The sequence below is a fragment of the Macrobrachium rosenbergii genome, chromosome 13 (assembly GCF_040412425.1).
Source record: "Macrobrachium rosenbergii isolate ZJJX-2024 chromosome 13, ASM4041242v1, whole genome shotgun sequence".
NCBI lineage: Eukaryota > Metazoa > Arthropoda > Malacostraca > Decapoda > Palaemonidae > Macrobrachium > Macrobrachium rosenbergii.
In genome coordinates this window covers 45,018,913-45,038,912 of record NC_089753.1, presented here as the reverse complement: position 1 = coordinate 45,038,912, position 20,000 = coordinate 45,018,913, and the positions used below count along the sequence as shown (strand labels likewise).

General features: G+C 36.5%; 1 protein-coding gene and 1 long non-coding RNA gene across 2 annotated transcripts in view; one reads left to right on the top strand and one right to left on the bottom strand.

Annotated features, from left to right (window-relative positions):
- LOC136845260 (uncharacterized) overlaps positions 1 to 5,268 on the bottom strand; it is a 46,264-nt gene extending 40,996 nt beyond the window's left edge. Inside the window, exon 1 of the mRNA XM_067115375.1 lies at positions 4,992 to 5,268. The gene's annotated coding sequence lies outside the window, so the exon portion shown is untranslated. The remainder of the gene's footprint in view (positions 1 to 4,991) is intronic.
- The window catches only part of LOC136844681 (uncharacterized), a 255,134-nt gene that overhangs the window by 128,149 nt on the left and 106,985 nt on the right, over positions 1 to 20,000 (top strand). The window lies entirely within an intron of this gene.

The following is a 20,000-nucleotide window of genomic DNA, read 5'->3' as shown; positions in this document are numbered from 1 at the left end:
TATATATATAATAACCTTTCAGGGTATGTGCGTATGAAAATTTTTCACCATGCTGGAAAACTTGTGGTATTAAATTCTAGAAATTCTAGGGACGCAAAATCGATAAGCGTTCGCAAAATTGCTATCGTAAAGAGCCTCCCGTGCCGGATGAGGCAATTGAAATTGATTGAGGGTGTACAGGATTTTGTGAGCATGTAAATGTGAGAGAGAGAGAGAGAGAGAGAGAGAGAGAGAGAGAGAGAGAGAGAGAGAGAGAGAATACCTCCAAATGAAGCTTTAGCTTCGAGATATAAAGAAAAGATAATTATTTAGTCTGTATTTTGTCATTTCCGACACTTCCGGGTCTGGCGAAAGTGATTTCGGCAGCTTATTCCCGTAGAGTAAGTCCGAGGGAGATGAGAAGATAGAAAACCGCCGTATTGTGCATTGAATAATGACGATAACCTTGCATGAGAGTGACCTTTGATCTTCAGGAGAAGCCGACGCCACTCCCATTCCCTCCTCGCCGAGAGCCTCCTCCTACTCCTCCTCCACCTCCTACTCCACCTCCTACTCCTCCTCCACCTCCTCTCTCTCTCTCTCTCTCTCTCTCTCTCTCTCTCTCTCTCTCTCTCTCTCTGCGTCTTCTTAGAATTTTGGAAATGCCTCTGTTTCTTGGTACTGGAAATGTGCTGTAGATCGTTCATCTAGGCGTGTTCGTAAGTGTATGAGCTGTAATTAAGCATTTCCTCTCTCTCTCTCTCTCTCTCTCTCTCTCTCTCTCTCTCTCTCTGTGTGTGTGTGTGCGTGTGTGTTCCCCCACCCCACCTGGGTTCTGTTTTGTGGCATGTCTTTCCTTTTGAATTTTATACATACATATATATATATATATATATATATATATATATATATATATATATATATATATATATATATGTATGTATGTGTGTATGTGTGCAGCTTGGTTTTGGAAATCTTATTAACAGGATAAACCTTTCATGACAGTAACAATTAACAGCAGTTAATCTGTTTGTCTGTCGTTCTCTCTCCATTAATAAACATCCACATGCTCTTCTGCACTAATGCGCGCGCGCGCGCACGCGCACACACACACACACACACACACACACACACACACACACACACACACACCTGTCCCTTCCCGTCCAATTGCTATCACGTCTTGCCGAGCCACAGTCCTAGACAGTTTTCATCGCAGGATTTGATTAGTTCCCTGCCCGACTTCGCTAGACGTCCAAAAGCCCCAATTGAACATTCAATCAAACCCTGAGAGCTGACAGCTGCTATGCCTCGCGTGTATGTGTGTGTGTGTGTGTTTATCTGTGTGTGTGTGTCTGTCCATCTTCGTGAAAATGCGGTCGACGCATCGTGAGTTCAGTCAGTCACTTCGTTCATCTTGTTCTGAGTTTTTTTTTTATTTTCTTATCGTTAGGAGATGTTTAGGTGCCCTTAAAAGTCTGACGTGCGTGCAAGTTGTTTACGCTCGCGCACGCGCCGCGCACATATACAGGAAAACACGTTTTATAGCCGTGAATAATCAGGTTCGATTCCCCATCGACGTTTGACGAATTATATATATAATATATATATATATATATATATATATATATATATATATATATATATATATATATATATATATATATATATATGTATGTATGTATGTATAAAATTGTTTATTTGTGTGTATGCATGTACGTAGGTATGGATGTAAGTACATGTGTCCTTTAAGCCTGTTCGCGTGTCTAGTGTTACTTTACCATTATCCTCTCATTATTCCCAACAGGTTACCACTTCCTTTCACGGCCAATGTACTTTCTTGCAGCTCCACAGCAACCCCTGAGTACAGTTAGCAGTGCACAGTACATTAATCTTTCTCTTCATTCCTCCTTCCTTACTCAGATTTGCTGACTAATGTCATCTATTCTCTTCAGGAGAGAGAGAGAGAGAGAGAGAGAGAGAGAGAGAGAGAGAGAGAGAGAGAGAGAGAGAGAGAGAGATTCAGTACTGAGTTTTGTTTGTGCATCTGGCTGGCGATAAACAACAAGCACCCAGTATTTACTTATTCCCCCTTTCTTTTTTATTTATTTATTTCGCTTATCAGAACTCATTTGTTTTCCGTTTCATTGTCTCCTTTGTTTTGATATCCCTTCGCTTTCTGTCACGTCTTTCACTTCCGTTCCCGTGTTATATGTATCATGCTGTTACAATTTCCCGCACTCTGCGCTCGTTCCGTTATATCCGTTTGCGTGATTATGAGTCTGATCAGAGCTTTCCACTTATAATAAATGTGGTTTTATATCTTTAAATGTATGATTCAATATTGTACTCAAGTGTATATAAATATATATATATATATATATATATATATATATATATATATATATATATATATATATATATATATATATATATTTATATTTGTGTGTGTATGTGTATATTACTGTCTTTTTTGACAGCACAGTTCTCTACCCTTGTTATTTTTCGTCTCATTTGTAAACACATTTTAACATTTTAGCCTTGTCCTGTTCATTATTCATGTTCCAACTGTACTTATTCATTCCGCGAACTTGATATTATAATTCCCGCTACTTGTGTTGTGTTATCAGTATCAGCGATAGACAAACATGCATTAATCTGTCGTATGCCGTGTCAGTATTGTAAATCAGTACTGTCATCATATACCAGTAGTGTTATTGTGTCTTTATGATCCTTGAACATAGCTCTGAGCTAAATAAACTTTATTATTGTTATAAGTGAAATTATCTGCAGTCAGCTTCATCAAGGTTTCGAGACTTCTTTCTGACTTTTACCTCTTTTCATCATTTTCATTTCCATCTCTTTCATTCATTTCCATCTGTCTTTGCACCCGCATTTCTTTTCGTTTCCCCCTCAGCCCCTATTCCACTTTCCTACCCTTAATCAGTTTTCCTTCTTTTATCTTCTCACAAAAGGGTCTCTGCCTTCTTCTTCTTCGTCTATACGCGAGTTTTCTTTTGCTCACTTCCGTTTCATAGTGACTTATCCTTTGTCGTCATTCTTTCACGTGTATTTGGCATTACCTTATCTCCATGATTGCAGCTTAGAGTGTTTTTGCTACATACATACATACATGTATTTACTCTCACAAATATGCAAGAATATTTTAAAACACCCGTCTGTTATAAGCGCACACATTATATATATGTAGGGAGAGGTCTCTGGTGTCATTTTTTAAAACTAGGGCATAATCAGTTATGTAATAATGGCTACATATATATATATATATATATATATATATATATATATATATATATATATATATATATATATATATATATATATACATATATATATATATATATATATATATTTATATATACTAGGGCATAATTAGTTATGTAGTAATGGCTACATATATATATATATATATATATATATATATATATATATATATATATATATATAATATATATATATATATATATATAATATATATATATATACATATATATATATATATATAATACATGTATATATACATATATTGTATATATATAATTATTTTTAGTATGATAACAATAGTTAACGGGTATTCTATTTAACGTTAAGACCAGCCGTCGTCAAGCCCCGGTTCCAGTGTTTCTCATCACTGTCACTTGCAAAACAATTCAGATCCAAGCTTCGGGACGGTACGTACTCTCCCTAGAACCAGGATTTGCTGTCTCGACCCTCTTTTACATTATCGTCATTTTGTACGGTACGGGTACACTCAAGGTCCTTTAAGTATACCCAGCGTATATTTAAAGGACCTTGGGTACACTAGTGTTAGCACTATTCTTGATGGCTGGTATCACAACATACTGTGGTTTATTATTCGTCTATATCGTCCACTCCATTGCATCTCACGCAATTATCTCACATCCGTTCTATTTCTCTTTTCCTCGTCATTTTTCCTCCAGGAGGCGTTTGACCTCTCCCCTCAGTCGCGTGACCTTTCCACCCTGGTCATCCCATGTATTTTTGATCAGTTTTAGTCATTTCTATCGCCCCCCCTCCCTCCCTCCCTCCCTCCCTCGTCTGCTGGTTCCTCCTCTCTCTTTTCGTCTGCCTGCCTTCTCTTCCTTTTGATTATTTCTTGTGGTTTATCGGTTATGTGATTATGCTTTTCGTTTTGTGTTGTAAAGTGAATTTTTTTACAGTTATAGATGCGAATGAATTCTGTTATACATATATACACATATAAATAAACTGAAGGTATGTACAGTAATTAAATGTGTGTACATTTAATATATATATATATATATATATATATATATATATATATATATATATATATATATATATATATATATATATATATAGTATACTCATTTCCAAACTCTCCCAGTTATTCAATATACGAACCAACAGACGAATTTAATGATCAGCTTAAAGTGAACATGACTCAATACTGCTGTCATTCATTTCACCGGAAATGTCATAGGCAGAGATTCCTTTTGAAGCGCTGGGATTCAGATCCCTCCAATGGAGTCTCTAGAGCAGCGTAAGGATTTTCGGATGAATGGCCTTTGTCTTTGTGGTCATATAATACTGTGGAATCGCACGTGCTTGCGCACAGCGACTAGAGTGCTTGCTTATAATCATGACTCTGTAGCATATTCTAACGCTTATCTTTGGCCAGGTTTCACTGGACGGTCTTTGTGCTCTATCATTGAGACAAGTGATATTCAGTGTACAGAGATAAAACGACTCACTGTCATCTGACTAAAACCATATTTACATTTGGCAGTTAAAAAGGGCTAAAATTTTATATCTTAAACTTTTGATGTGTATAGACTAACTGAATTTTTTGCTTGCGGTAACATCTCAGTAACGATTTGTCAAACCGCCACTCTGTGCAAATCTGCAGTACTCGTTCGAACGGGGAAAGGAAAGAATAACACGCACTTCCATTTAAATACTACCTAATAAAAATGTAGTACCCTGAAGCTTCTCCTAAATGGACTTACCGTTGAGTTCGTTCCTTTTGCGAGCAAGCAGACGGAAGCAGTCCAACGGAACTTTCCAAAGTACGAGCGATAGATCACTACCGGATTACGATTTTCCTCTGTCAAATGCAGATGTACCGCTTTCGAGCACCTGTCCACCGCGACCACTATAAACACACACTCACTCAGCTTCAGCCAACCCTGTTTTCCCTCCTCCTCTCTACCTCTTTTATCTCTCTCTCTCTCTCACTCGCTCTCTCGTGCTCTCGCTCCTAGACACACCCGCGTTCATACTATGTCCTCGCTCTTTAATATGTCAGTTTTTATACTCTCTTTTAGGAAGATAATTCCGAAAAATAATTCTATTGTTAAACATCAATCGGATCGACTTGGTGACAGTTCCGGTGTAGGAAATCAAATGAAATATATCGATATTTATCGCGAAATATCTACCTGGAACGGTTTGCAGGAATGCTCGAGAGTTATCGTACGTCTGACACGAAGCATCGTACGGCTGGCAGGGCTCTTTCCTCGAAACTGCTTCCTCGCTATATCGACAGAGCAGGCGCATTCAACCAACATCGGCAATCATCCATTTTTATGTTTTTATTTTGTTTTTTATATTTGTTGTAAATATATTTATAATATTCCTATATTTTTTAGGAGTATTCAGATTATTCGTTTCGTTTTATTGAGCCGATGAGCAGACACTGCAGAACTTCGTCACTGTCTGTCTCCATGCACTGGTGACCTTTAAAAGCATGAAAGTCTCCGCATTGTTCCTGTCGACTATTTCGAAATACGGCTCGGAATGATATCATTCGCGTTGCGTAATGTCAAAAAAAAAAAAAAAAAAAATCTAGGCCGTGTGTACAATCGACAGTGAGTCTGCAATAACGAAGTATAAAATGAAAATTCTGGAAGACAAAACAGAAGTTTTTACAATGTCGCATCCCACCTTCCTTTCTCTCTCTCTCTCTCTCTCTCTCTCTCTCTCTCTCTCTCTCTCTCTCTCTCTAAACTTCCCCTACAGTCAGGAGGAGGGGACGTGATATCCAATTTCAAAACACCCATAGATGAGCTCTAAAGCGTCCTATGGTTTTCATAACAACATAGACGGCAACAGCACACCATAAGGGAGAGGGTACTCTCTCTACATGTAATTCCCTCTCTCTTTCTCCCTCTCTCTTTCTCTCTTTCTCTCTCTCTCTCTCTCTCTCTCCCCAAGGAAAAAAGATATAGTAAAAAGAGAACAAAAACGAATAAAATATTCCAGCTCGCATTCGAATTCATCAAAAGGGGAAATGAGTGTAGGGGGTGGAATGCAGCTCTCCATCCCAACATTTAATGTTGTATTTATTTCTTTGTGGGTGGAATAAAAGTGATTTCGGTGGGGAATCCGGGATTTTGTGAAATTGGAGTATTGATAAGCGAAGTAGATTCTGATTTTATGAGCGTAATCGTTTTAGTATAGCTAACTCTGCTTTGGAATGTGTAAAATTGATGGACGCCATTCATATGTTAAGCTTTGGAATTCCCCGGATTTCCATTTGTTCCTTTGCTATGTACATTTGTGTGACGTTATATTCTCATAATATCTTTTTCTCTTAACAGCTTAAATTTTGGAATCTTGCGGCTACCCCTGTGTTCCCTGTCAATAGTATTTTGTAGAAAGCTCAAATTTGTTTTTCTCCGGAAACTATCTCTCTCTCTCTCTCTCTCTCTCTCTCTCTCTCTATGTTAAGCGGTAGAATTCTCCAGCTTCCCTGTGTTCCTTGTGTCCTTTGTTAAGGGACTGTTACTGGTTGCTCCTGACACCATTCCTTCTTTCACTTGACGCTCTGGATTACCTACGTTTTCCATATGTTCCTTTGTTCCTTTCCAGCTACCTGTGAGGACGCACGTTATATATTTTTTTCTCCCCAGAAAACGTGTCCTATATTCATATATTACATTGTTATGCAGATTCTTATGGCTATACTTTTTGTATGAATGTCCTAACATTTGTTATCTTATAATAAGTAAGTTTATTTGTTCACGCACAAACGCGCGCGCGCGCCCATAAATGTGTAGCGAAAGACAGAGAGGGGAGAGAAATAGAAATAGGTCTTTTGAAAGCCTCTTCTGAAAATTTAGAGACTTTAGTGGTAGGGTAGGGTCTGTTGTGACGGTACGAGGCAGTAATTGTGTATTTAGTATGCTATGGCTTGTATCTTGGAAATACTCAGATGTTTCCTGTGGAAGTACTCTCTCTCTCTCTCTCTCTCTCTCTCTCTCTCTCTCTCTCTCTCTCTCTCTCTCTCTCTCTCTCTTTGATGCTCTGTTTTGAATACTAAGTGAGAGCTAACCATTACAGAAATATAAATGTTTTTCTCTCTTTCTCTTAAGTGCTGTCTATTGAGGGACTTAAGTTACACATGGTTGTCGTTCAAAGGTTCATCTTAACAAATAACGACCTCTCTCTCTCTCTCTCTCTCTCTCTCTCTCTCTCTCTCTCTCTCTCTCTCTCTCTCTCTCTCTCTTGAGCAGTACTTCTGAAGGACAAATTTTTATGTTAGTTATGTTCACAAGCAATTCCATCTTCGCCAGAGATAATTTAGCAATTATCTTCCCGCCTCTCTCTCTCTCTCTCTCTCTCTCTCTCTCTCTCTCTCTCTCTCTCTCTCTCTCTTGAGTAGTACTCTTTGAGGACGAAATTTTCATGTTAATTATGTTCACAAGCAATTCCTCTTTGTTAGAAATAATTTAACAATCTCTCTCTCTCTCTCTCTCTCTCTCTCTCTCTCTCTTGAGTTGTACTTTTGGAGGACGAATTTTTGTGTTGATTATGTTTTATGTTCACAAGCCATTCCATCTTTGCTAGAAATAATTTAACAATTATCTCTCTCTCTCTCTCTCTCTCTCTCTCTCTCTCTCTCTCTCTCTCTCAAGCCGCATTTCTCGAGGACAATTCCGCCTGCCGTTGTTTACGTTCCCACGCATTCGTGTCCTCTTAGGAATCAAATAACAGTTCTTTTCCCTTCCTCCTCCTCCTCCTCCTCCTCCTCCTCCCCCCCGTCCATCCTCAGTTCTGCTCCTCCATCCGCCCCTGAAAGACTTTCCAATAAATATCTCGCGTCAACTCTTCTCCCAAATGTTTTGGTACAAATTATGCCATGTCACTAGTTTCTCTTGGCTCTTCTCCCTCCCTCCTTTTATTGGTGGTGTTCGCCCTTCCTTTTTTTATTCCTTGGCTCCTTCTCCCTCCCTCCTTTTATCGGTGGTTGTTTTTTCCATCGTTTTCATTTGGTTATTATGTAAATTCATATAAATATTGAGTTTTTTTTTTAAACCTTTCCTCCTTTCGTGTTTTTCTCAGTAAATATATCTTTCTTATAGATTTTACATTACTTTTGTAATTTATAGACATTAGTTGCCCGTGGCCTTGTTTTGGTGTAGGCTAGCAACGCTCTACTTAAATACTGAATGATTTCTCTCTCTCTCTCTCTCTCTCTCTCTCTCTCTCTCTCTCTCTCTCTCTGAGGAAAAAAGGTGTATAGTTGAAATCATAATTATGTATAGTGCGCATGCAATATAAGGTTCATGTGATCAGTGGATACACACGCACACACATGTGCGTGTGTGTGTGTGCGCGCGCGCTTTAATCGGTTGCTATCTCTGTAACCCGACTCTAAGGTAGGTGTACCGGGGGGGCATTAGCATGGGTGTTCATTGTTCAAGGAACAAGTTGTTTAGAGTAAAATAAAATAAAATCATAGGGGGTTCTTAACAGATACACTTCGTAGATTTCTTCTCTTTATTATCCCCTTTAATTATGAAAATGCTGTTCCAATTTCTTGTAGCTGCACTTGAGGAGTTATTTGCTAAGTCCAGGCCTGACACTTGTACCCAGAACTAGGTTGATTTCAAGAAAGGTATATACTCTAAGTTCATCCACCAATGCTTGGGCATGTTTCTTCACCAACACACACACACACACACACACACACACACACACACACACACACACACACACACACACACACACTCTGACCGTCCAATCTTTTTAACTCCTGCTCTTCTTCTCCTTATATATGGTTTGTCTTGGGGCGTGTTTCAAGTCTTTCATTTATCGGTTTCATTTTGATCATGAATTCCATAACTTTTCATATACTCACGGTTTCTTTATTCATCGTTCATTAGTCACACCATTAACTTTCGCCATACCTTCTGAGGGCGACATAAGGCTCCTTTCATTCCATGACCTGTTGGCCCCCGTTAATGGATACACCAGGAATGATAGCCTTTTATCTCTTGTTAATGTCTTCCTAATGACTAACAACGAAGTGAGAGCCAAAATCATGGCACAATTGTTCTCGGCCATTAGGTCTATATGAACCATCTACTGTGAATAGCTCTCTTTCTTTTAGGGTATGGATTGTCAATAACAGTTTTTTTATCTCTCTGGATCACCATCTTATGAATAAGGCTTCTGTAATCGGCAGGTCTGATGGTTTCCTTATTTCTTTATGAACATTTGTTTTCATGCGTTATTGTTATAAATAGTGTTCTGAATATAATACTTGTTATTATATATATATATATATATATATATATATATATATATATATATATATATATATATATATATATATATATATATATATATATATATATGTGTGTGTGTGTGTGTGAGAGAGAGAGAGATGTGTGCATTTATATTTATAATACATTAATGTTTCTGCAACTGCATGTGTGAGTCGATGCTAGTTTACGATTTCATATTAATTCCTCCAGTGTGTGAGCTTCAGACATAAAACTTGGGTCATAAAACATCTCGGGAATCCCTCCTTGCATTGCTAATATTGACCCTGACCTACATTCGAGTCCAGGAGCAAACTATTTCGACGGATTTTTACAGCTGTCATTAGTCGAGGAGCTACTGAGTTCGTGTTTATTGGCATTGAAATGCGATTGTATTTGACGAAGTCCAGAGAATGTTTGGTGATGGGAATTCATAGTAATTCCGTTGTTTACATTTAAGTTTTTTTTAATTTAGCTCTCACCGTCATGCTGATTTTAGTATTATTGCTCTACTAATGCTTTATGACGAGGTCCAGTTAAGGGCACATTAGGTTATGTTATAAATAATTAATAATAATTTGTATATACTGTAGTAGTAGTAGTAGTAATTATTGTTGCTGTTAGGTTTGTAGTTTAAAGAATGCAATATTAGTTCTCAACCCTCAGGTTAATAGATTATGGAGGGTGTTGAAACTCCTTCGTATAATTTGTATAGATTTATGCGATTTAGTATAGACCCACCTGAGTTTGAAAGGAAAAATTTATGCTGCTGCTATAAGGGTCCTTTTATTGTCTTAGATATTCGTTAACTGTTATGGAGCGGAGAAACTACGTAATTATTGATTTATTAAAGATGATAGTGAAGTAAAGACGGCGATGAAAGCCGTTTTTATTGTACTTTATTATTCTCGTTCCTGTTAATTCTTTTTTCATTTGGTATGACTGAAAGAATTCAGATTTTCCAACTTTTTACACTTTAAGTTCTGTCAACTTCTTGTTTGTTAAGGTGCTTCAAACTTTTTCTGGAAAGTCCACGTAGTTTAGATTGCGAAATCAACTTCTAAAAAGGTAAGCACATTATTTTTTTTATTTCATGTCGCTTCATATTTGCATTCTCTCTGACAGTCATCTTATCTCTCTCTTTTTTGATAGGTGCATCCAGCGCAGTTTCTAAAACCAGTTATATATATCTCGCGTCCCTTGTTCTCTCTTACACAGGACGCTTTCATATCTCTCATTTCTGTCGGTATTCTTTTCAGTCTCTGATTGCTTAGAAATCAAGAGTTCCCCCTTCTCCTCCCTCTCCTCCTTCTCCTTCTCCTCTCACTTGGCTGCGCAACACCCCTAAGGCCATCTACTCTCACGTTGACTGTGGAAATCAATCATCCTCAGATTACACGATTTGGTGACGTTCCTTCTTCTTACAGCCAAGCTTTGGAACTTTATTCTCAATTCCGTTTTTCTTCTGCTCTTGTAACTTCCATTCCTGTATAGGCAGACTATTATTTCCTTTCGGGGTAATAATAATAATAATGATAATAATAATAATAATAATAATAATAATAATAATAATAATAATAATAATAATAATAATATCCTTTATTGCAGCTCAGGGCCATATACATGGAATATACAAATACAATACACACAATCTAGATATGCAAGATAACATGATAATAAAAATAATAATCAGCAGTATCCACACAGTTGCTGAAGAAGTAGAAAAAATAGAATTCATAATAATGGTAATGACAGTAATTATATGGAGAATAAAAGTAAAGAAAATATTAAAAATGATAACAATTAAAAACATAAATTGCAGACGATTAATTTCCTGCTGAGGACCTTAGGTGGTTACAGAAGTCAGGTCCCAAGGCTAAATACGAAAATTGAAGAGTGCACAACTCTACAATGATATTAATCACAGTAATATTAAAAAAAAATTTTTTTTGTCCTTCAGGAGAAGAGGAACAACCAAGATTAAAAAGTGCATCAGTTTCAATTGGTGTATTTTGAATGTCAACATTAGTGTCCTTGTTTAAAGCTGAATGAAAGGTGTAGTTTTCCTATTTCATGTGACATTCCTAAAGATGAGTGAACTCATAGATAACAAAGATGGTGTAAATTCCGAAGAAAATCACTGATTGTAGAGAAGAATTTCAAAGAAATAAAGGCAATTTCTACAATTGCAGGGATTATGAAAATCTAGAAGAAATTCTACTTTTTTTTATCTCAGAAATATCATTATATGCACGGACGCTGGAAACTGGGAGCAAATTAATCTTCTTATAAATGCATGAATACTGAGAATTCATCAGATTGATGGCATTGAGTATAACAGTATGCTTAATCTGAAATAAGAGAAATACAGTATGCATTTCCTATGTAAACGAATGACTAGAATTTACAATAACACACCAACAGTTAAAAAACAGAAGGAAATAAAGAATATATCTGTTCAGGACATTCTCTCCTTTGTAATCCTAACTAATGTGATAATGCAAGTCTCTCTCTCTCTCTCTCTCTCTCTCTCTCTCTCTCTCTCTCTCTCTCTCTCTCTCTCCACTTCTGGCCTCTCTTCCCACTCTGAGGGCGTTTTCTCAGCGGCTCAGACCTTTAGTACACCCTTCAACTGTTCTTCTCCGGCGTTATGTTTCAAAGTTTCCTTCCGTCAGTAATTTCAGTTTTCATTTAGTTCGTCTCGTTTAGTGTTTTCTTGAGAACGGACGCGTTTGGTGTTCTTGAATTTTTAAGGGTTTTGTTTTTTTTTTTTTCTTAATCAGATTCTTAATGCAATAAAATCATTGCGCTGTGTTGTAAGTCAATGTGTGTGTGTATATGTATATATATATATATATATATATATATATATATATATATATATATATATATATATATATATATATATATATGTGTGTGTGTGTGTGTGTGTGTAACTCTTAGAAATGTCCGTCGTTTCCTTCGGGAGTAAAGTCCACCTTTTTTCCTCCTATTGTTTCTCTGGTTGTCGTCGAACCTGGTCTAGAAAAGGGCATGAGATTGATCGTCCTACTAACTTTGACACTTACAAGCCCAAGCTGTCTACCCTATATATCTAACTCGTGTCATTTTGAGGTAATAGCTTTGAGTTTCTTATATGTTTGCTACACTGAATGAAAATACGAAAAATAATATTTGGAATGATAAGTATCCTAAGGTATTTATATGGTTACGTGTTTGTTTAAATATCTATATTTGTTTTATTTCTTAATCTCGATTCTGTAGAAGCTTCCCCTTTGTGTAAATTTACGGCTTCATTTAGCCATGTTTTAACTTTTCCCAAATAATCTATTTTTAAATAATAAACAACAACAACAACAACAACAACAACAACAACAATAATAATAATAATAATAATAATAATAATAATAATAATGGAGGAACAAATCCACATCTATGTAGGCTAACTACAAATATATTTGAAAATAAAACTATACAGAGAGCTTTCGAGAATCCGTACGATTCCCCTTTTCAATCTATTGTATATTTGTGCAGCTGCATAGCTGTGGATTTGTTTCTCCATTTGAAACATATGCTACTGGAAGTATTTTTATAATAATAATAATAATAATAATAATAATAATAATAATAATAATAATAATAATAATAATAATGCTAGGAAATTCACACTCCGTTCATAAGAAAACTACCCTCTTGCTCTGTATTGCAACGTTAACATTGATGAGGAACACTGTTCAGTTCATAAATCTTTGCTGTTATCTTTTACACAGTAATACAATTTAATATATTGTTGATTTTTATTACACAATAATAATAATAATAATAATAATAATAATAAAGTAACCTGCGGACCAGGGATTGGGAGATATTTCCCTTGCAGATGGAAAAACTCTCACTTGGCTGCTCAGCTGTTTATTGCGTGCGTGTCTTGCTCTGATAATGCGGAGTTTGGAGGATATTTGCTCACGGTGGATTGTGGGGGAGGGGGGTTGAAGTATTGCTTTTGAATTGCCTGCATGATTTGCGTGCGTTGTGGCAACATGCTTTATTTTCACGTGTGTACATTCCCCCTGCGATCCTTTTTTTTTTTTCTTTTTCCTCGTAGGGGGGTATTGCCGTCAGTGCACCTTATGCGAAGCACTGTAGGCATTACTTAAGGTTCCTTGCAGCGTCCCTTCGGCCCCTAGCTGCAACCTCTTTCATTCCCTTTACTGTACCTCCATCCATATTCTCTTTTTTCCATCTTCTTATCCACCCTCTCCTAACTATTGTTTCATAGTGCAACTGCGAGGTTTTCCACCTGTTATATCTTAGTAACCTTTTTACTCTTAATTTCCCTTTCAGCTGTGGATGACCTCTAGGTCCTAGCACTTGGCCTTTGGCCTAAATTCTATGTTCTATCTATTCTATTCTTTTTCTCTTATCCTGAGGGTTGTTTCTCAAACCAATGTTTCCAACTTTACTATTGCATCGAATGGATATTTACCTTATTGGAGTAATTACGTGTGATTATTTCTTGTACTGTATCTTCGGAGTTAATGCCACGTTCAAGGAGACATGCTCATTACCATTTTTGCGCCTGCACGCTAGACTAACCTTCAAATAGCAATTTCCTGGAAGTAGGGAAAGAAGAGCTTTGAAAGTAATTAAAATCTCTCCTCCCTCAGTCTTTTACAGTATGCGGAAGGATTTCCTCGGGTCAGGTGCAATTTTGTTGGTAATTCCGGTCTTTACGAGTTTTTCTTTTTTCTCTCTCTCTCTCTCCTTTACGTCCTCGTACTTCGAGTGGTTTAATTACAAAGCGTATCGGGATTATCAGAGAAACTAGAGGTTTCCAGAAAGGTGATTATTGTTGTATTGCGCGATGGGATGGTTTATATACATATATACTGTATATGTGTATATATATAAATAAAAATATATATATATATATATATATGTTTATTTTATATATATATATATATATATAAATATATATATATATATATATATATATATATATTATATATATAATATATATATATATATATATATATATATATATATATATATATATATATATATATATATATATATAAATTTCTGTGTGTGTGTTATATATATATATATATATATATATATATATATATATATATATATATATATATATATATATATATATATATATATATATATATATATATATAATGCAAAATCGCCTTCCATGCTAAGGAAGAAATTCTCAGTTTCTACCGAGCGAAAAAAAAACTCAAAAATGAGAATGACTTGGTGAAAAGACCCCAACTGCGAAGGTAAAGAACGCCCGTCGTGATCTAGACAATAAATGTTCGCCCACGAGAGCAATTTGCCCATTAAGTCGGCCTTGAATTATTAGCTGTTCTTACCCCTTGTGTATTCTTGTTATCAGGTAAATATAGGACACCCTCCGACGCTCGTCAGCTGGGCTATGCGTACTGGAGCGAAAATAATCGCTCGTCGGTAAGGCGCGCTTAGATTAAAACCCTCTCCTCTGGTACCAGGATTCCTTCGCAGATATTGGTATGGGTTTTGTGTAAGAAGCTTAAAAGACGTCTCGTCTTTCAAAAGGAAAAAGTCGTCTGCTCATTTTTTTGTGAAAGTACCGTTTACCAAAATACATTAAGCATGTGAGTGATCTGTCCTTGCAGAGATATATATACCTAAATACAAGTGACAATGTGTTTTGTTACATTCCAGATTGCTGTTGGGATCTCTAAACAAAAGAATGTTCTGAATGTTATGTTAAAATCTCCTAAGCGCATCAGTAATGAATAGATGTTATGATAATAAAATATATATATATATATATATATATATATATATATATGATCATGAAGCTATATATATATATATATATATATATATATATATATATATATATATATATATGATCGTGTGTGATGTGTGTGTGTGTGTGTGTGTGTGTGTTAAATGGATTGCAGTGCATTAATACCTAATACTATTATCCTTGCATTTTAGTACATTTTTATCTATTTATTAATTTATTCATTTTTTTTTTATTTTTTAATAAGTGATTTCTTTCTGTAAATCCCTTTACCACCTCTTACTGCTTCCTAATGAACACCATATTCATTGGAATCTTGGATTTCAAGTCAGTGGCCCCTGTGGTGGGCTTGTTCCACACGAGTAGAGTTCATCTTCTGAATAATGATGATAATAAAAATAATCAGTGAAAGTTCCCTTCTTATTCATCATATATCAGTGATATGACGATATACAGTGATTCCCCAGTGCAAATTCATCTTTATTTTTTCCTCAGAGACAGCTAAATATGAGGCTAAATTCACCTCCGTCCCCAGCCCCCTGCGTCCTTTCATTTTTTAGGCCGTGTGACCTCGTCAAACAAAATTACACGAGTTGCTTTTCTCAAACGAGACATGTTTGTTTACATCTTCCGGACGCGTGTGTGTAATACTTTCCCTTCCGAGGCAGAGGGGCATAAACGCCACAAAAGATTCCTCGACAAAGGAGGAGGGAGGGATGTTGAAAAGTAAAGTTAAATCTCGTAAGATATAACTTTATGTGGTGAGTTAATGTGCGCAGATTGTTTGGTAACACCTGCAGAACAGGGAAGAGAAAGGGCAAGAAATTAGGTGAAACGACTTTAAAAGCAATATTTACTTGGTTTTGATTTATGTAAGTAACTCTAGTTACATACATTGGTTAAGTCATAAACTCAAGAACATATACATTGTGAAGTAAGTTTCTTAGACAAACAAACGAAGACGAAAACTATGTTTGCACCCTCAGCTGTTCATTCTTCCTTCATTTCTCCATCATTTTCCTTCATTTCCTCATTTCCCTTCGTTTCTCTCTCTCTCTCTCTCTCTCTCTCTCTCTCTCTCTCTCTCTCTCTCTCTCTCTCTCCTCGAGGCTGTAAAATGGTGTCGTCAGCGTCGCATATATTCATTTAATTGGTGGACTCTTCTTCTGCTCATTAGGAGAGGGGACTTCTATTCCGTATTCTGGCGTTCCATTTCTTTTGTGATCCAGCTCCCTTTCTCCAGCAATTAAGGGAAATTCCTCAGCGATGCAGGACTCTCTTCCAATTCGAGATCCTACCTACGTTCCATTGATATTGTCTCGTTTCACACACACACACACACACACACACACACACACACACATATATATATATATATATATATATATATATATATATATATATATATATATATATATATATATATATATATATATATATATATATATACATACATAATACATACATACATATGTATATATATGTATATGTGTATATATATACTATATATATGTGTGTGTGTATGTGCGCGCGCGGGTGTGTGTGTGTGTAATTAATACTAGTCGTCCTGGACAACTTCACTTGCAATTTGCTTTTCGCTCAAGTTCAATTAAAATTAATTCAGGCGAGATATTCCCATCATTTGGAAATGTCTAATGTTCTTTTTCTTGAAATCAGCACATTTTGTCGCTCTAGTTTTCGATATATTGATTTATAAACCTATGTCTACGTTATTTGATTGTAGATTTGTGACCCCGAAAAGCAGAACTACGATATGTTCTTAATAGTATTTTAAATATCTGATTGTTATTGTCAATGATGTTGTTACAGCGCATAGTGTCATTGTGTCTGGTGTACCACAAGGTCGTGTTCTGAGGCCTTGACTGTTCTTGTCTCCACTTGCGACTTCATTTTTGTCTGAACGTATCCTCCGTGACGCTGTTGTATGAGTTTTACTTGAATGGAAACTTCTGCATTGCGCCTGATGGTTTCTACTGTTTTTTTTTTATTTTTTTTTTTATTTTTTTTGTAGTGTGCAGCATTTACGAGAATCAAGTTGGTGGATGTTAATTCTTGATTATCTTTACTAGGACCTGTCAACTATAAAAGAAGATAAAAGCTCAGCATGATTATCTAAATGTTATAGAAAAAAAGACAAAAGCCTAAAAAGTAAATAATTCAAAGTGAACTTGAGTTTATCCCGTAGCATGGTGAACTCTAACCCAAAACTTTGAAATACCATGGTGCTGTGTGATGTGTCACAGCCCAGGGTTTGAGAACGATATGTTTACCATACCGTCAGGCAGGTAGGCTACTGTGGATGTGATCCCTGTCTTTCCTAAATATTAATGTTCATATTTCCTATCCTTTTGTACTACCTTTTGTGCAGAAATCTTTTATTAAAAAGGGTGTTTGTCCTTTTTCACGGAAACAGGTTCATTGACGTCATTATAATGAGGATACACACATGAAATTGAATGTTTTAAGTATAAACAATATTTTAAAAGAAAGAAATTAAGGTTGAGAGATATGATAGTTGTGAAGGTTGTGTCAGGTTACAAAAACTCTTCCGCTTCCAGCGTCATAAGAAGCTGGCTGCGTGTGTCGTCCTCAGTACCCCTTGTTTTCATTAAATAAAAAGATTTTAGCTTCCAGTAGAGAGGAAATAGAGATCTCAGTAACAAGACTAGATTTTCCTTTCACAATCGCAGTCTGTAGCAGATATCTTTTGACTTCTGCGTACGAGAAGAATTTTCTAATAACCTCTCTCCACGGAGAATGATTCCTCCTGCAGCGCTCTTGGATATTTGATTTTAAGGCATTCTCTCTCTCTCTCTCTCTCTCTCTCTCTCTCTCTCTCTCTCTCTCTCTCTCTCTCTCTCTCGTCATCTATTTTAATGGTTTTTTCTAGTTAAATGCGATGTTAGTCCTGTCAGTTGCTTTAGTTATGTTATTGTTTTGTTTCGTTGTACCTGCTGATAGTGGTGTCTGCCTCGGTGCTGACAATAATAATAATAATAATAATAATAATAATAATAATAATAATAATAATAATAATAATAATAATAATACCGTCCTGAAGTTTGGAACGCCAGTTTATTTCGTCATATCCCAAATAAAACAAATCGGTTTTCCTTCTTGAAGGCAATTTTACTTGGTATGTGGGGTTAATTTTATTCTATTTTCGTGGGGGTTTTGTGGGATTAGAGCCTTTCTTATACACTTGTCAAGGTTGAAAACCTGTAGAATATAAAGAACAATTTGCGTTGACTAAGAATTTTCAGCAACCCACTATAAGAAAAAATATTAAGCAGAATCGTAGTGATTGCTGAATATTTCATTTGAGGAGTATTTTTATCCATTCAGTAATTTAATTTTTTGCTGAATGTTGTTGAGGTCAAGAGTAATTTGTCAGTTGTTTTTGTGTAATTACCACCTCCCAAACTGGGATGTAATCTTGTCTTCCATTGGGCAACTTATTTATCAGCTGGATCATTTTCTTTGTTTTCCAGAATCGTTTACCCTTCTTAAGTCAAGCGTCTTGATTTGTGCTCCGAAATTCAATGGCTGTAGCCTCGGAATTGTCTAATTGGTCTGTAAGCCTTTACTTTCCTTTCTCTCTCTCTCTCTCTCTCTCTCTCTCTCTCTCTCTCTCTCTCTCTCTCTCTCTCTCTCTCTCTCTCTCTCTCTCTCTCTCCCTTTTTTAGTTTTCTGTAAAAGAAAACTATTGTCTGTCCGTCTTTTATTCTGTCCGTCCTTAGATCTTAAAAACTACTAAGGGTAGAGGGCTGCAAAATGGTATTTTGATCATCCACCCTCCAGTCATCCAACATACCAAATTGCAGCCCTATAAGCCTCTGCAGTTTTTATTTTATGTAAGGTTTAAAGTTAGCCATAATCGTGCTTCTGGCTACGATATAGAATAGGCCACCACCGAGCCATGGTTAAAGTTTCATCGGCCGCGGTTCATACAGCATTATACCGAAACCACCGAAAGATAGATCTATTTTCGGTGGTCTTGAGTATACGCTTTAGCGGCTGTACAGAAAACTCGATTGCGCCGAAGAAACTTTGGGGCATTTCTTACTTATTTTAGTGTTGGCTAAGGTATCTTACTCGATATGTATTGCACAGCCTGGACAGCTTCAGGAAACTGTACAGCAGTTTTACATGTGGATATCGTTCACGAATTCGGGTCAGTTCTCGACAGACAAAAGTTATCGGCGAATGGAAAGTCAAAAGTGCTTTTAAAAACAGATCATATCGAATCACGCCGGAGCGAAGCCAGCTCCAAACGGCAAGCATGCAGAATAAACGAGACAGCGAGTTCGAAAAGCAGTTGAAATGAGGTCGTCACCTAGAGACAGGCATGTGACCTGAGTTTCGCAATTGTCTCTGCGTCGGAAACGAGGTTATGAGGACTCCTTTAAGCCAAGGCCCCGGTTTTAAGCCCGCTTTAGTATTGAGTCAGGCGAGCTCACCCTTCCTTACGATTCGCTGAGTCTGCATTTTCTCTGCATCGTTATTATGATCTCAGATTCTAATCTCCTGCTCTTCCTCTCTCTCTCTCTCTCTCTCTCTCTCTCTCTCTCTCTCTCTCTCTCTCTCTCTCTCCTTTGTTGCGTTTTTAAAGATTTGCCCTGTTACTTGGAATTCTCTTGTGG